The 17,823-nt window shown below is 39.3% G+C and overlaps 1 protein-coding gene and 1 long non-coding RNA gene across 4 annotated transcripts in view; one reads left to right on the plus strand and one right to left on the minus strand.

Annotated features, from left to right (window-relative positions):
* Nucleotides 1-16,007, minus strand: part of ECHDC1 (ethylmalonyl-CoA decarboxylase 1) — a 67,032-nt gene extending 51,025 nt beyond the window's left edge. Inside the window, exon 1 of the mRNA XM_070496443.1 lies at nucleotides 15,898-16,007. The gene's annotated coding sequence lies outside the window, so the exon portion shown is untranslated. The remainder of the gene's footprint in view (nucleotides 1-15,897) is intronic.
* LOC123280402 (uncharacterized) lies at nucleotides 11-17,251 on the plus strand. Of its 3 annotated transcripts, none has more exons than XR_011497767.1 (4): nucleotides 11-86; nucleotides 1,911-2,127; nucleotides 14,595-14,654; nucleotides 16,849-17,251. It is a non-coding gene; the product is annotated as an uncharacterized lncRNA (long non-coding RNA). The 3 variants fall into 3 exon arrangements; XR_011497768.1 differs by having other exon boundaries at nucleotides 1,894-2,127; nucleotides 16,849-17,245; XR_011497769.1 differs by having other exon boundaries at nucleotides 59-332; nucleotides 16,849-17,245.
* Nucleotides 17,252-17,823: the final 572 nt, after the last annotated feature.

Below are 17,823 nucleotides of genomic sequence, written 5' to 3' on the forward strand. Positions count from 1 at the left end.
AAAGCGTTCCATTCTCTGCCCGGTCGCGCGCCCAGCGTGGTGCGTCCTCCGTCGTGTCGTGAACGAGCCGGAATGGCGGGCTCCTGGTAGGCCTGCTTGTTGGGTTCGCTCTGCGATGCAGGGTTAGGGCTGGGGCAGGGCAGCTGCCAGACCTGGTTGTTTTCCGGCTCCCATGTAAATGTGGGAAGAGTAGGAAAGAAGCAAGCCAGTTTAGGTGTTACTGCATTTGGTTCGTTTTTGCCCGCCTCCCTGAAAGCTAAACACTTGAGATGACGGGATAGCAGCAGAGAGACGGTTTTGATCACAATGTAGCGGTGTGAGGAGGTGAAAGCGTGAGTCTCAAATCTACTTCCCCCAAAATGGGAACTCAGGAGCATTTATGGGGTAGAGGGGTAAGGTGGTCCAAAATGTGGAGGTAGGTGATTGGACGTGAGGTAATTGATGTCAGACCCCATGCCTCTTCACAGGACACGTGCTCACAAAATGGTGGCATTAGCGTGATCTTTGGGTGCAGTTTTTAGCTGCTTGATGTCAAAAGGCCGCCTGTGGGACATCTGTGCAGGCCCAGTTGATGAGTTGGTGGTCTCAACCACCCTGGAGTGGACAGGGGTTCTAATTCCTGGAAAACTACTCATGCACCCATTACCATGGTGAACCAGGCTCCAGGGAGATGTTATCTATAGGAACCTAGTGGGAGTCAGATAGCCTGTTGCCTAAACAGTATAAAGATGGGTGGGTTAAACAGCTAAAAGTTATAATCAGTAATTGCAAAAAGGAAAAAAACCTTTAGTTTCTAGCTACTTAATCATCAATGTCTAACTGCTGGTTTCAATTCCCCTATCCTTTGGTATTCCTCATCCTTGAGGGATTCAGGGCCACAAGCCATCTAGTTACTTTGTGTTGAATTGGGGCATAGATCTGGATTAGAGGTATGAAACCGTTTAGCAATCATTTGGAAATATTCTTTTGTTCCTGGCTTCATGTTGACAGTTTGTATTATTAGAATTTTGTACTTCGCTTTACAGTTTTGGGACCAAATCTAAAGGCATATTTTATAATGAAGTGTCCAACCAGAAGGATAAGTATAGACAACCTAAATTTTAACAGTCCCTGAAAAAGAGACCTAATCCCAGTGAGGCCTCCATCTGATGATCTCCAGGTGGGAGAAGACATCTGGTCTCAGTTCCTGATAGTCTTTTGTTTTCCTGGATATGCCTCAGAGACTGGAACAATGCCCTATCCCCTGATCTTTCAGTTATCATTGATGATGGCTATAAGCACATACTCTCTGCCTGGGGGTCATCACATTCCTAAGGAACTCAAAAGAGCAAAGTTTATCAACTTATAGCAGCTGGGAGGGTCCATAAAATCTACAGAGCACAGCTTATTCAAAGTTACCATATGGTTTCTTTTCTACAATATGGCTTCCCTTATGTCTACCTTGTGTCGAGCCCATATCATGGGGATATTTTGCAAGGGGAGGGGAGAGAAAGGTAGGAATGCTGTCCTCTCTTAAACATCTTTTCTGCATTGAGTGGGAGAGGTATTTTTGTTATTTTTTTAACCAAATATTGAACATATGTTCTACATGTTATGTTGTGTTTATAAAAGCCCAGCAAGCTTAAAATGCTGTGTGATACCTATAGTAGTCCCCTCTTATTGGGGGAGAGAGGGGCAGAGGGGGGATGATACTAGCCTTAATATCAGTTCCCTTACATTAAATCCAGCATATGGGTTAAAACTAAAAGCTGTCATCCCCTTCCCCTGCCTCTCCAAATTACATTCATAGATAAATACTGGATTTTTAAACTTTTGTATCCCTGAACTTCACAAGGCAAATAGAAGTTACAAATTGTTGGAGCCCAGGTGGCCTCATGCTAACATTTTAGCTAGTTATGGGTGCTTTGAAGTTTTATTACAGGGAAACTGACATCCAGAGAATATCAAGAAGCTGAAGCTTCCCAGACCCCAATTCCTCGGCTTCCTGGCACCAGAATCCACCATCCACCATGAAGGCAGACAACCAAGCATACCCACCTATGGGTTCCCTCATCTTGCCATCCTCCTCCCTGCAAACAGCCTCACAAGGCCAAACACAAGCTGGTGGGAAAGCCCTGACCTGCAAAGGTACTTGCTTACCATAACCTGTAGAAAGAGGAAAAGTTTTCTATCTCAGGATGTAGTCTTTCTCATTTTTTTCTTTTCCAGTAATAGTCTGATTGCTCACCTGTATGTATAACATTTCAATATATATGCACGTACAACTTAGTAAAAATACCTTTTACTACAATAGCCATTTTGCCAAACCACAAACTAAAAGTTGATGCACCATAAGATTAATATGTCAGTACCTAGTCATCCTTTAACTGCTGGCTCAATCTATAAATATTGGATGGCCATTTCTTTAGTCATTTAAGTTTTCATAAAATACATATCCAGTTATTCTCCCCCTCCTTCACCTGCCTCATTGTTAAACTGCTCTTTTTCCTTTTACCCCATGTCAGGTTCTGCAGTCAAGACTTTTCAGTATCTACTCTTCCTGAGAGATTGGCTTCATACTGAAACTCTTAATATTAATCTGAAATTTATGGGCCCAATGCACAGTCAGTCCCTGAGGCATCATGGGTTGGAGATAGAGAAAAGTTTATTTGAATTAGCCAAAACAAGAATGTGAGAGGATAGGTTCTCTCAAACCTGCCTTAACAAGAGAAGAAAGCAGGGGGTATTATAGAGCTAAGGCTTGGCAGGAGTTTCTGGAAAGAAAGGGGAATCTCTATTTCACTCCAGATATGCAACTGGGCAATCTGACTTCTGGGCATCAATAGCAGCTTGGGGCTGGTTATCTGTGATTGTAACTTTCTTGACGGCATTCTCTGCTGTAAAATAAGCTCTTAAATCCTTGTAATTCTTTTTTTTTTTTTTAAAGATTTTATTTTTTTCCTTTTTCTCCCCAAAGCCCCCCGGTACATAGTTGTATATTCTTCGTTGTGGGTCCTTCCAGTTGTGGCATGTGGGATGCTGCCTCAGCGTGGTCTGACGAGCAGTGCCATGTCCGCGCCCAGGATTCGAACCAACGAAACACTGGGCCGCCTGCAGCAGAGCGCGCGAACTTAACCACTCGGCCACGGGGCCAGCCCCAAATCCTTGTAATTCTTGAGTCACCGCTCAAGTTAAACAAGAAAACAGGAGATTGACAAGATTAGCTTTTTTCATCCATGTCTGTGTTGGGAACAAAGTCAAAAAGTCTTATTGAATATTTACAGTAACCCTCAGATACCCAGCTTCGGGCTCAAAGTAGCTTTCAATCTTGAGGCACATAAAGTTTTCTTTTCTATATCATGCTTAATGACTTTTTTTTTTTTGCACTTTGACAATTCCAAAAGACTTTGTGGACCTTAAGAAGTGTTTTGACACAACTTTATAACTGGATAGGTCACCATTCATCCCTTTCTAAGGAGTTGAATGTCCAGGAAAACCTAATTGAGAAGTAAAAGTAGATATTTTTATCAAATACTAAAGGATCAAGTGGCTACAATGAAGGAGACCTGGCATGAAATGTGATTGTTCTTGCACACGAGGCATCCACAAGACTGGCTGGACTTTTCTGCAAACAGAATGTTCTGCCTGGTGAACTCACAAGGCCCCAGGGAAATCATTGCTTGCAAACAAGAATGTTTTATCAGCTCCTCAAAAGGAGCAAGCCTGGGACCTTGAGAGTTTGAAACATTATGAGGGAACCTGTTATGAACAGATGTGTAGGGGAAAGGTCATTATTGTGGGACGCTTGCGCAGGTTTAGGTCGCTGACTCACTGCTTTGGCAAAAGGCCGGCTTTGTTTAGAGGCTATAATAATAAAGAGCTCGAGAAACTCGAGAGCAGAAGACTACTGCGCAGCAACTGGTGTTCGTGTATTCATTTCGTCAGCAACACTACAACTTCTGTTACTTTGTGATTTTCAGCTCTCCTCTCTCCCTCCCTCCCTCCTTCCCTCTCTCTCTTCCATTTCCTTCCCCTCTCCCTCTCTCTTTCTGACACTTTATCACTTCCTGAATAGTAAAAGATATTCCCTGGTATCCTCCTAGCTATTTTTAAAAGATAGTGTAATTCCCTGTTGACATTATAAAAGAATAACTTTTTTTCTGGTTAGGAATATAATGTTCCTGTGCACACATGGAAAAGTTAAAAAAAAAAAAAAACTTTCATAATCCCCGATAATATTTGAGCATATTTTAAAAAATAAAGAGGGATCAGCCCCAGTGGCCAGTGGTTAAGTTCAGTTTGATTTGCTTCAGCAGCCAAGGTTTGGTTCCTGGGCCTGGACCTGCACCACTGGTTGGTGCCCATGCTGTGACAGTGGCCCACAAACAAAATAGAGGAAGACTTGCAACAGATGTTAGCTTAGGGTGAATCTTCCTCAGGAAAAAAATAAAATAAAGATTGATAGATTCTATCTATAGCAGTATCTATATCTATTTTATGTATCTGCATGCATGTACATACGTATACACATAATAAAATCTATGTAATACTTAGCAAAATAAAATATATAAGCATTTCTCCACATTGGTAAATATTTTTAAACTGATGTTTAATGATTAGTCAACATTCTGTTGTTTTTTTAGGTATGCCCCTTATATGCATCATTTTGCCTAACCCAGTCTTAGAGTCTCTACCTTTTAGGGGGGTTCAAACCATTTACATTCGTATATTTGATTTGTGACCTTTTTTTACCTTATGGTTTATACTTAATGCATGACATTCTGTTTTATCTGAAGGGATATTTTCAAGTTGTTTTTTTTCTCCCCAAAGCCCCAGTGCATAGTTCTATATTCTAGTTGTAAGTCCTTCTATGTGAGCCACCACCACAGCATGGCTACTGGCAGATGAGTTGTGTGGTTCCGTGACCAGGAACAGAACATGGATGGCCAAAGTGGAGTATGCTGAACTTAACCACTAGGCCATTAGGGCTGGCTCTCAAATTGTTAACATACGTATCTTTTAAAAAATATCTCCCTTCCATTCAAACACATATCTCAGTGCTGATTGCCTTACGGGAGTGATATGGGTGGGAAGAAACCTGAAATGTCCCGTGAATCTCTTTGGTTTTATTTTCCATGAGTCTATGTCTTTAGGAGAATCTAGAATATGGCTAAATAAATAAAAGAGAGAGAGGATTTAGGAGCATAAACAAATGTCTTGGCCAATAATAGGTAACTAGAGAAGGCTGCAGGAACAACGAGAAATATGTTGTCTTTGTCAGATCTTTGATTACTTAAGAACGCTGAGTCTTCTCATGGAAGCAAACCAGTGCCCATCAGTGGATGAATGGATGAAGATGTGGTATATACATATATATATATATATATATATATATACACACACACACAATGGAATACTACTCAGCCATAAAGAAGACAAAATCATGCCATTAGCAACAATGAGGATGGACCTTGAGGGTATTATGCTAAGTGAAATAAGTCAGAGGGGAAGGGGGTGGTGGGAGAGTAAAAGGGGTAAAGGGCAACATACGTATGGTGATGGGTAAAAACTGTACTATTGGTGATGAATACAATGCAGTCTACACATAAACTGAAATATAATAATGTACACCTGAAATTTATACTGTTATAAGCCAATATGACCTCAATAAAATAATTTTTTAAAAAAGACAAACATTTGGAAAGAGACCATAATCTTAAAAAGCTTTTGTAAAAAACCCACTACTGTATCATCTCTTACAATATCCCAGAATAAAATCTTTACTCTGTGAAGAAAGAAAGAGAGAGAAAGAGAGAAAAGAAAGAAAGAGAGGAAGGAAGGAAGAAAGAGAGACAGAAAGAAAGGGGGGGGGGAGGGAGGGAGGGAGGAAGGAAGGAAGAAAACTGTGTCTTCTCTATTAAGAGAGCTAAGGTTTTTTTCTGGGGTTTTTTGGGGTTTTTTTTTACAACCATGTAACTTCCTGTATTTGCCTGGAGTCTTTAATAGTCACTTTGGTTAAATGGATAACTAAGTGTTGTTTCACAGTGACCTGTGATCCTTAGTTGACCAAGTGTTTTAAAACCTTTTGGTATTTTTGACAAACTTCCAAAAATCAAGTTCTAAATGAAGTATTTTTGACCTCAAACTAACTTTGGGATTTTCCAGAGGGTCCCCAGAATATCTCAAAAGATTGGTTCTCTCTCTTTATAAAAGAAAGTTGTTAAACTAATTAGGCTGATTTGATATGTTAAATTACCTGGCAGCATTGTCAAATAAGAAGTAATACTAAGCCTTCTTTATGTTGTATTTGTATGGATATATGTTATAAGTATTCCAGAAATTGTATGAAATTCCTAGAAATCTGATATGTCCCGGTATAATGTTATCTGTCATAATTCTACTTATTATCTTAAAATGTTGTATATCACAGAAACTAACAATGGAACAGAATAGAGAGCCCAGAAGTAAACCCATACATATTTGGTCAAATAATTTTTGAAAAAGGAGCCAAGAATATACAATGGAGAAAAGATTGCCTCTTTGATAAATAGGAGTGGAAAAATTGGATAGCCACACACAAAGAATGAAACTGGACCCCTATCTTACACCATACAGAAAAATCAACTTAAAATGGAGTAAAACCTGAACATGAGACCTGAAGCCACAAACTCCCAGAAGAAAACATAGAGGGTAAGCATCAGTCTTGGCAGTGATTTTCTTTGGATTTGACATCAAAAGCAAAGGCAACATTAACTCATCAGATATGTGGTTTGCAAATATTTTCTCCCATTCAGTAGGTTGCCTTTTCATTTTGTTGATTGTTTCCTATCATCAAAAAGGTAAGGGACAAGCGTTGGCAAGAATATGAAGAAAGAGGAACCCTTGTGCACTGGTGGTGGGGATGTAAATTTGTGCAGCCACTGTGGAAAATATGAAAATTCCTCAAAATATTCAAAACAGAACTAGCGTATGATCCAGTAATCCCACTTCTGGATATATATCCAAAGGAAATGAAAAGAGGATATTTAAGAGACATCTGCACTCCCTTGTTTATTGTGGCATTATTCCCAGTAGCCAAGACATTGAAACAATCTAAGTGTCCATCAGGAGTGAATAAATAAAGAAGATGTGGTATACACACACGCACACATACACATATACAGTGGAATATTCTTTAGCCATGCAAAAGAAGGAAATCCTGCAGTTTGCAGCAACATGGATGAATATTGAGGGCATTATGCTAAGTGAAATAAGTAAGACAGAGAAAGATAAATACTTTGGAATCTAAAAATCCAAATTCATAGAAACAGAGCTAGAAAGGTGGTTAGCAGGAGCTGGGGGGGGGGTGGGGAAAATGGGGAGATGTTGGTCAAAAGGTACAAAATTTCAGTTATGTAAGATGAATAGCCAGCCCTGGTGGTCCAGTGGCTAAGATTCAATGCTCTCACCACTTGGGCCAGGTTCATTTCTGGTCAGGGAACCACATCACTCATCTGCTGGTTGTAAAATGTGGCAGCTGTATGTGCATCTTGCTGTGATGCTGAAAGACATGTCACTGGTATTTCAAACACCAGAAGGGTCACACATGGTGGAAACATTTCAGCAGAGCTTCCAGACTGAGACAGACTAGGAAGAAGGACCTGGCCACCCACTTCCAAAAAACACACCATGAGAACCCTATGGATAGCAGCAAGGTGACATATAGTGCTAGAAGATTAGAGGATGGCAAAGAAAGAGCAGGCAGGGTTCTACTCTGCTGTACACAGAGTTTCTAGGAGTCAGAATTGATTGGAGGGCATTAACAACAAAAAGGATGAATAAGTTCTGGAGATCTAATATACAGCATGGTCACTATCGTTGATACTGTATTGTATGCTTGAAATTTGCTAAGAGAGTAGATCTTAAGTTTTCTCAACACACACACACAAAAGGTAACTGTGAAGTGATGGATATGTTAATAAGCTTGATTATGGTAATCATTTCATAATATATAGGTGTATGAAAGCATCACATTGTATACCTTAAGTATATACAATTTTTGTCAATTATACTTCCATGAAGCTGGGGGGGGGGAAGAAAGTGGAATAATGACATCTTCAACTATTACTGTTGACTTTCTATTTCTCCAAGTCTATTTCTCCCTTCGATTTTGTTAACTTTTTCTTCATGTATTTTGTGGCTCTAATTTTGGGTGAATACATGGTTATGAATGTTATATTGTCTTTAGGATGACATTGTTATCATTTTTAAAAAGTTCTTCTTTATCACTTTAACATTTCTTAAAAGTCCATTTTGTCTTATATTCATATAGAATTTCCAGCTTTCTTATTGTTATTGTTTACATGATATACCTGTTCCATCTTTTATTTTCAACTTGCTTGTATCTACAAATCTAACATTTGTCTACTCTAGACAGCATGTACTTGGTTCTTGTTTTTTTACCCAATGTGACAACCTCTGCCTTTGTATTCGTATGTTTAATTTACTAACATTTAATGTTATTATTTTTTTTTGAGGAGAAAGGAGATTTTTAATGGAAATTGACCTAGAAATTTCTGATGCTTATAGGCATCAGAGAAGAATTCTGTAATGTATATAATCAATAGCACTCCGGCCTTCTGGTTGATGAGAGGTTATTTAACTAGGTTTTGTTCATTCATTTCTTTTTTTAACTGAAGTAATATTGCCTTATAACATTATATAAATTTTAGGTGTAAATCATTATATTTCGATTTCTGTGTAGACTACATCATGTTCACCAACCAAAGACTAATTACGATCCATCACCATATGCATGGGCCCAGTTACCCCTTTCACCCTGCTCTCTCCCCTCGTCCCCTCTGGTAATCACCAATCTAATCTCTGTATCTAAGTATTTGTTTGTTTTTGTTGTCGTTTTTATCTTCCACTTATGAATGAGATCATATGGTATTTGACTTTCTCCATCTGACTTATTTCACTTAGCTTAATACCGTCAAGGTCCATTCATGTTGTTGCAAATGGAAAGATTTCATGTGTTTTTTATAGCTGAGTATTATTCGATTGTGTATATATACTACATCTTCTTTATCCCTTCATCCCTTGATGGGAGGAGGTGAGTTCAGAGTCTTCCTATGCCACCATCTTCCCAGCAATCTAATGTTATTGATATCACTGATTTAACTCTGCCATTTTTCTTTATGTTTTCTATGTCTCAGGTCTTTTTCTTCCTTTATTTTTTCTTCACTACTTAGTTTTGCATTAATGGGTATTTTCTAGTGTTACATTTTATTTCCTTTTACAATTTTTTTCATTATTTGGGGGTTATTTTCTATATATACTAACTTAACTCCAGTAACATATAGAAATGTTACTCCTATATAGTTCTTTTTTCTATGTTTTGGTGCCATTATTGTTATATTACATCTGTAAATGTTACAATCCCAATAATACATTGTTATAAGTACTTTTTTTTAAAGATTGGCACCTGAGCTAACAACTGTTGCCAATCTCTTTTTTTTGTTTGCTTTTTCTCTCCAAATCCACCCCAGAACATAGTTGTATATTTTAGTTGTGGGTCCTTCTAGTTGTGGTGTGTGGGATACCACCTCAGCATGGCTTGATGAACGGTGCCATGTCCACACCCAGGATCCGAACCAGTGAAACCCTGGGCCACTGAAGTGGAGCGTGTGAACTTAACCACTCAGCCACAGGGCCGACCCCGTATAAGTATTAATTTATATAATTGTATATCTTTTAAAGACGCAGAGAAAAGAAAAGAGAGCAAATGTGTATTAAGAGCGCTTGTTATATTAACTTTTTTATCTATCTTATATGGTTCCCTTAATTTATCCTGTAGATTTGAGTTACCATCTGGTGTGATATCCTTACTCCAGTACAGCTTTGCTCTTACCAATCTCTGTGCTATTATTGGCAAATATGTTACATTTCTATATGTTATAGACCTAACAATATTGTTTTATACAATTGCTTTTTAAATCAGTTAAGAGAAGACGGAATAAATAATGCACATTTAAACGTTTTATCGTTACATAATTATCTTTACCAATGTTCTTTTTCTTCTCTTGTTTTTCATATGGTTTCTAATTACTGTCTGATGTCACTTGCTTTCAGCTTGAAGAAGTTCTCTTAGTGTTTCGTGTTAGTTGGGTTTGCTTACAATGAATTCTTTGTTTTTGTTTATCTGACATTGCCTTTATTTGAACTTCATTGTGCTGTTTTCAAAATTTTCTTTTTAGACAAAATATCTTTAGATTGAAGTGTCTGAACATTTGACTAAGATGTTTCTGGGTGTAGCTCTCTTTGTGTTTTACCGACTTGGAGTTTGCTGAGCCTTTTGGATGTGTAGAATAATGCTTTTCACCAAATAATGCTTTTCACCAAATATGGGAAATTTTCAGTCATTATGTCTTTGAAAAAGGTTTGTGGTTTTGTTTGTTTGTTAGCTTCTGTCTCCTTCCTTTCCTGCTGCTAATCCCATTACAAGTATGTTGGTGAGCTTAAGGATGTCACATGTTTCTCTGAGGCTCTGTTCATTTTTTCTTCATTCTTTTTATCCTCTCGGTTTTTTGGATGTGTAATCTCTATTGACCTTTCTTTATATTTACTGATTCTTCCTTCTGCCAGTTCAAATCTATGGTTGAGGCCTGTAGTAGTTTTTTTTCTTTTTTGATTACTCTACTTTCAATTTTAGAATTCTCATTTGTTTCTTATTTATAATTACTTACTCCTTTTTGATAGTCTATCTTTGATGAGACGTTATTATAGCTTTCTTTCATTCATTAAGCATGATTTCCTTTAATTATTTGAAAACATTTTTGATGGCTACTTTGCAGTCTTCGTATGCTATGGTCAACATGTGGGCCCCCTCAAGGAAAGTTTCTATTGACTGCTTTTTTTTTAACTGTGTATGGATCACACTTTCCTATTTCTTTGCATATCTCGTATTTTTCTTAAACTTTTCATTTTAGATAATATATTGTAGCAACTCTGGATATGATTTTCTCCCACCCATTTGTTGCTTCTTATTTCTTTATTTTTTTGGTGAGGAAGATTAGCTGTAAACTAACATCTGTTGCCGATCTTCCTCCTTCCCCCCCACCCCCCCAGCCCCACCAAATCCCCAGTACATAGTTGTATATCCTAGCTGTAGGTCATTCTAGTTCTTCTATAGGTGATACCACCACAGCATGGCTTGATGAATGTTGTGTAGGTCCATGCCCAGGCTCGGAACTGGCAAACCCCAAGCGACCAAAGGGAAAAACATGAACTTAACCACTCGGTCACGGAGCCAACCCCTGTTGCTTCTTATTGTTGTTTGCCGTTTATTTGTTTAGCTGCTGGCGGTACTATTTTAGTTTGAAGCCTCTGATGTTGCTCCTGAGAGGGCACATCCTTGTGCGTGAAAACAGTCACCTAGAATAATAATAATTTTAGCAGGGCTCTCTTTGACTGTCTCTTTTCCTGATCACAGCCAAATGTTAGACTCCTGTAATTGCTGGCTGATCTACTTTTACAATGCCCTTGGGCATAAATTGCTCTGCAGTTCGACACAATTAAATTTGGGCCTAATTTTATTTTTTTATTTTTTTTTTTGAGGAAGATTAGCCCTGAGCTAACTACTGCCAGTCCTCCTCTTTTTGCTGAGGAAGCCTGGCCCTGAGCTAACATCGTGCCCATCTTCCTCTATTTTGTATGTGAGATGCCTACCACAGCATGGCGTGCCAAGCGGTGCCGTGTCCGCACCCAGGATCCGAACCAGAGAACCCTGGGCCGCCGAGAAGCGGAACGTGCGTACTTAACCGCTGCGCCACCGGGCCAGCCCCTGGGCCTCAGTTTAGGGGTAGTTTCTGAAGCCAGTGTATGAGGATTGCTCTGACCTCAGGATTGATTTTCGTAGGAATTTCTTTCCCTGTTTCTCTCTGGCAAGCTTGCTGGCCAACGTGTTGTTGTCACCCTCCCTCCCAATAAACACCTCCCTTGTTTTTAAGAGCACCCTTAGGTTTGACCTTTCCCACACTCTGTTTCAAATAAGGTTAGTCCATTTGAGAGAGCTTCCAAACTCTGTGTTCTAAAGGCCTACTTCTCCCCGAGAAAAAGTCTCTGAACAGTAACTGGGAGTGCTAGATGTATGCAGTAGTCTCTGGTCCTCTTGGCTTGCCTCCCTCATAATGGAACCTTCACCCTACAATGAGCTGGCGTGTGAGAATCCAGGCCCCAGTCTTCTCAGCCTACCACACTTGTGGCAGAACCTCTGGCCTATGGGTAGGGGCTAGGTGAAACAAGGGAGCCTTTGACTACTCATGCCAGAAGCTGGAACTTAGCCTCTGCAAAATGTGGCTGGGTATTTAATAACTGCCAGCAGCCTGTCCCTTGCATAGCTGTTAAGAGGAGAGGGAACCCTGTGTTCTTGGCTGTACCTGCCTGGAGTGAAGTTTCTTTTGTGCTGAGCTGGAGGAATAGAAGGAGGGAGAAGGGTGTGATTCAAATGCCCCAAATTCTCACTGTCCTGATTGAGTTTTAGTAGATTTTCTTGAAAAAATACTTCTTTATTTACTGTATGCTCTTATGCCAATTTCCATATACATTAAATAGTTGTAATTTTTAAAAGTAACTTTTACCAATTAAGCTTATTTGGCTAAGGAATGGGTCCATGGGGCTCCTCATGCTGCCATTCCGGAAGTAGGAGTGCTGAACCTGGTTAATTTTGAGAGAGCAGCTTTAACTAAGGTGGGAACAGAGTGCAAATAAAATCTCAAACGGTCAAGATGAAGTGCAGGCAAAGGCTAGACACTCCTCCTTTAAATGTTTGGATGAAGGGTAGGGTAGCTATAAAATCATGGATGAGAAGTACAAGGGTGGAGAGACTTTTTTTAAATAAGGCAATCTTTTTTAATAGTCTGTGCGTTTTAGTGTTGAAACTAGAGAAGAAAAGAACAAGGCTTGACAAAGAGAAAAGACATTTTTCCCCAAGTAAACAAGGATAGAAAAGTTAATTGGGGAGGTCACTGTATATTTTTTGATGAAAGGAAAGGTGTGGCAATGTGTCGTGAGATGAAAAATGGGAAAGAGAAAATAAGTTATGAGAGCTGGCTTTGATCTTCTTGCTAAAGCATTGATTCCCAAAAGCGTGTGTGAAGGAATTACACGTTAGAATTTCTCAGCTTCTTTTTTTGCCTCCCCTAGAAACAGACCTTACTTAACCCAAGGGTTCACGTGCAAGCGATTTATTGGAAGTTGCTAGGAACACAGGTGAGGTGATATAGAGACATGACAGAAGTGTCATTAGGCATGCTACCACGGTGGGAACTGGAGCCTGGTCCCCGGGGAAGCTGTGGAAGACAGTGCAAAACACATGTACAAGACTTTTCCCATCCAGGGAATGGAGTATATATATTCCCACACCTGTGAGTCATTGGTCAGTGTCCTAGGGGATGTTAGTTTCCTGGTACCTCTGGCCTGCTGTGATTTCTAACAAAAAGAGTTCTAGCAGCTCTGACAAAGATGCAAAAATTTGGTGTCAGAAGCCATGCTGGTGTGCTTGGAAATTACGGTTATGGACAAGGCATCCACAGTGCCTGCTACACAAAAGAGTTTTTCAGACAAATCAGCTTGTGCTCTTCTCTTCCCTTTACCCACTACCCTGAATTCTGATTCCCCCTGCAGAAGGCAGTATTGAGAAGAGTGCATGTAGACATGTCTTCCTCATAAAGTGATTAGTAGCCTCAATTTATTGCTTGAAGACCATAGAAGTTAAATGAGAAAAAGTTCCCCTGGGACTGAACAAGGTCATGGTGGGATGGGGAGAACATGGGGGAGAGAAAAACACGTTTTAAGGTCTCTTTGGGGAATTGATTGTGAGTCCACAAGAAATGAATTAAAAGATTCCTGGAATTGAGGTGAAAATTGCAAGAATTCATATGATCTAGTCAGCACTATCTTTGACATACAGTAACATTAGGTGTTCTGAGGAAGAGAAGGGAAGATTGTGACTGTGGCAGTTATCAAGGTTTATGATTTTATAAGTCGGTGGAAGGTTAAAGAGTCTAAGGACTCAGAAGTGCTAGAAAGAAGGGCAGAACTGGAATGTGTGAGTGTAGGCTTAGGCTAAATAGAGAAGTAAGAGAAGCCAAGAGGGACCTTAATGGACTAAAAGAATACAGAAGAAAGGAAAGCAGAGGTCATATGATAACAAAGAGTGAGGGCAACAAATATGGGAGGAAACAGCAGGAAGAAAAAATTAGAGATGGAGCCTTGAAATTTAATCTTCAAAGCAGAGCAATTCAGAACTATCAGAGTGTGATTGATAAGAAGTAGAGATAAAAGGTTTTGGAAATATGGAGCTGGAGAAATTATGAGACCAGGCTTTCTGATGAGTCATTTATATATACAACGTCAGGGGATTAAAGGAGAAAAAGTTCTCAGTCTAGTATTAAAGTTATAAAAGGAGATTTTTTTGTAACAGGGAGCTATTGCAATAAAGATTTGGAAAAGATGGCATAATTTTAAAAATTTTGCTTCAAAATTATGTATCAAATTATTTTGGTATTTGATGTAGAGATATAATCTGTCTTATTTAATATTACCCATAACGTTAGTCTTTTTGATTCACACAGAAGAAACTCAATCAAGAACAAAGATTTGCTTACTGGAATAACAACTTTTTTAATTTTATGGTAAGCTCTTATTTAATAGAATTAGACTCTCACCTGAGGAATTCAGCTGAAAGTTGATCAGTGAGCATTCTCTTTCCCTAAAGCATTTGCTCCAATATGGAAACAATAGGTTCAATCTTTCATCTATGAAAGATAGGTTTTCATCTATGAAAGATAGGTTTCAATCTATGAAAGATAGATTTCATTCTTTCATCTATGAAAGCATGTTGGGAAGCAATTTTGACCTGTAACTATCAAACATCTTCATTATTTCAGAATTACCCGTTAAGCAATCAATTACTAAAGTGGAACCTGTATTTCAACATAATTTTAGGAACTTTTGTACCCTAGGAGGCCCTGTCTTCATCACTGGGGATCCAGTAGGAAACAAGACAGGCGCCACTACAGTCCAGGAGGAGGAGGAGATGACAAACATTGAATAAACAGTCACAAATGTGATTACTGTTGAGAAAGAAGAAATAGAGAGGGTTTTTTCCTACATAGCATTTTCTTTTATTCAAATTCGCAGTGAATAGATGAACACGAGATTGGGATGACAAACAAATAATTTTCCTTTTAACACTTACCTGAATTCCAAATGAATAAACTACACACAAAGTTTTACTTAATGACTTATAAACATAATGAAAGTAACTGTTTATTGAGCATCTACTTTGTATCCAAGTGGTTAACATACATTCACTGTAACTGGTGGCAGTACCCAAGTGGGCAGTTGCTTTTTTCCGTGCAAACACGAGTTTAAGCCCTCACTGCCTGACGCCCAACCAGCTTGCCACCCCGTCGTCTCTGCTATATAGAAATCCTTGTAGCCCAACTCAAGGTGGTACTTTTAACTTCATTTTGTAGATGAGGAGGCCGAGGTCAGGTTGATTAAATAAATTGCCAAAGGTCTCGCTGCTTATAAACACAAAAGATATAACTTGAACTCAAATCTTGTGGGTTTTTTCTTTATAGTGCTTCAATAATGGTTACGGTTCTCCTTTGTGTCTATACTGAACACTCAGCTATAAAAAAAATCCCCCCTCCATTTGGCTCCATATACCATTTTTAGGGCTTCCTCCACCTCATTTTTTTCCTTTACTCAGATTTATGTCTGAATAAAAAGAATGAGGAGTTCCTTGAGACCACCAGCAAACATTTCTGACTGCGTGTCTACATAGCCGGGCTGATGCAGGGGTAGGGAGAGAGTGGAGGGTTCAAAGCTGATATTCCCAATCTTAGGTTAGATATTCCTAATTCCTACCTTGTATTTCCTGTGCAGTTGTTAGGCCAATTTGTCCTCAAATCCCCTTCTTGGTCTCCTCTATTTTGCAAAAGGATGAACTCTTGTTTCCAGTTGTTTGACTGCCCACAGGATTGCTAGAGAGAAACTGAAGGGTGGGGTGAAAGCAGAAGCCACAGCTTTTATCCACCTCATTGCCAGTGGTGGCATGGTTAGTGGCAGTTGTGTTTCCTAATGTGGCTGCTGCTCCTGCCAGATGACCCTTGCTCTTGTACTCTGATAATCCTGCCTCTGCCTATTTTTTTTTTTTTTAAAGATTTGCATCTGAGCTAACAACTGTTGCCAATCTTTTTTTTTCTTCTTCACCCTAAAGCCCCTCAGTGCATGGTTGTATATTCTAGTTGTACGTCCTTCTGGTTGTGCTATGTGAGATGCCATCTCAGCATGGCCTGATGAGTGATGCCATGTCCATGCCCAGGATCCAAACCAGTGAAACCTTGGGCTGCTGAAGCAGAGCGTGGGAACTTAACCACTTGGCCCTGGGCCAAACCCTGCCTCTGCCTTTTGTCCCTTCCAACTGACATGGAGGAGATAATGGTTTCCTTTTGTTGCTTGCTTCTCAATGGCCTCACTATCCTCTGTTGGGTTTCTCAGTTTTTCATCACCCATGTAACCATTCCCCAGTAATAAAGTCCTCTGTTTTGAACTCTCAGGTGGTTTTTGTTTTCCTGATTAGATTTTGACATACACCCCAAATACTTTATACTTAATCATAAAGCTCAGTGCACTTGTGAATATATATTTAATAAATGTCTTCTTAGACAAACTCTCAGTTTCATGAGGACAGAGACCATGCTATCTCCTTCACTTCCATATTGCACAGTGAAGGCCAGATGCGAGGTGCTTGATAATTATTTGTTGAATGAATGAATGGATGGATAAGATGTGCACTAAAGTTTTTCTCTCTTCCAGCCATGTCAGTCACCTCTTCACTTCTTATTGGTGCCCTGGAATAGTGAGGCACAGTAACAACAGACAAAGCAAGGCCGCTCTTGTTCTATACTTGCCAACACATCCTCACGCCATTCAAGCACCAAGTCACTTACGCACAGAAAAGCACGTAACATCTGCCAAAATAATGAAAATAAGAATGGACTGTTTGAACATACCAAGGAAAAAGAGAAAAACTTCATGATACTATCTTGAGAAGCCAACAATGGGGACGTTAAACCTGACGTGGCTTTGTAGAACCAGAGGAAAGCCAAGTGAACACTGAACTAGTCTTATTTTAATGCGGAACTTGTTCTTTCCTGTCATTTCTTTCTGTCAAATGATTTGAATTTGAATAAATCATATCAACACCTCCAGCATTTTGAAATGCATTACTATTTATTGAGTTCAGTGGGAAAGGGGATAATAAATTTTGAGGTTTCAGAAATCCTAAAAGATGTATTAATTTGTGAGAGTGCAAAGTTGTGTGTGCTTTCTCCAGAAGTCACAATTTGGGCAGCCCTGCAGATTTTTCAGATCCATTTTCATCACAGTAGAGCTTGCTGTGTATCTTCCTGACGTTTTGGAAGGCCTATCCTCCTTTCTTTTCCTCCATTAAGAGCACAGCAGGAGGGCACCACAGCTGGGGGATTGGAAGGAATTTCAGTTCAGTCTTTTGCTTACTGTGATTATGAGAAAGTAACTCAGTTCTTGTGAAATGAAGATGAAGAAGTACTCAAAGTGGGCAAAAATCACTTAGCATCAAAAAACAATGAGCTGACGATGGTCTCTTTGTTTAAAGAAATTGCACAATATTAAGTGTTCCTCTGGATGGAATCCAAATTCTCTTACATCAGTAACATCTGAAATGCTACTCTGGGTGTTCTTATGACTAATTTAGGATAAGAGACAGAGAACTTCCAGCTGTTATTTTGATTTAAAATATCCACAGAAAAT

This window comes from Equus asinus, chromosome 24 (assembly GCF_041296235.1).
Source record: "Equus asinus isolate D_3611 breed Donkey chromosome 24, EquAss-T2T_v2, whole genome shotgun sequence".
NCBI classification, from domain to species: domain Eukaryota; kingdom Metazoa; phylum Chordata; class Mammalia; order Perissodactyla; family Equidae; genus Equus; species Equus asinus.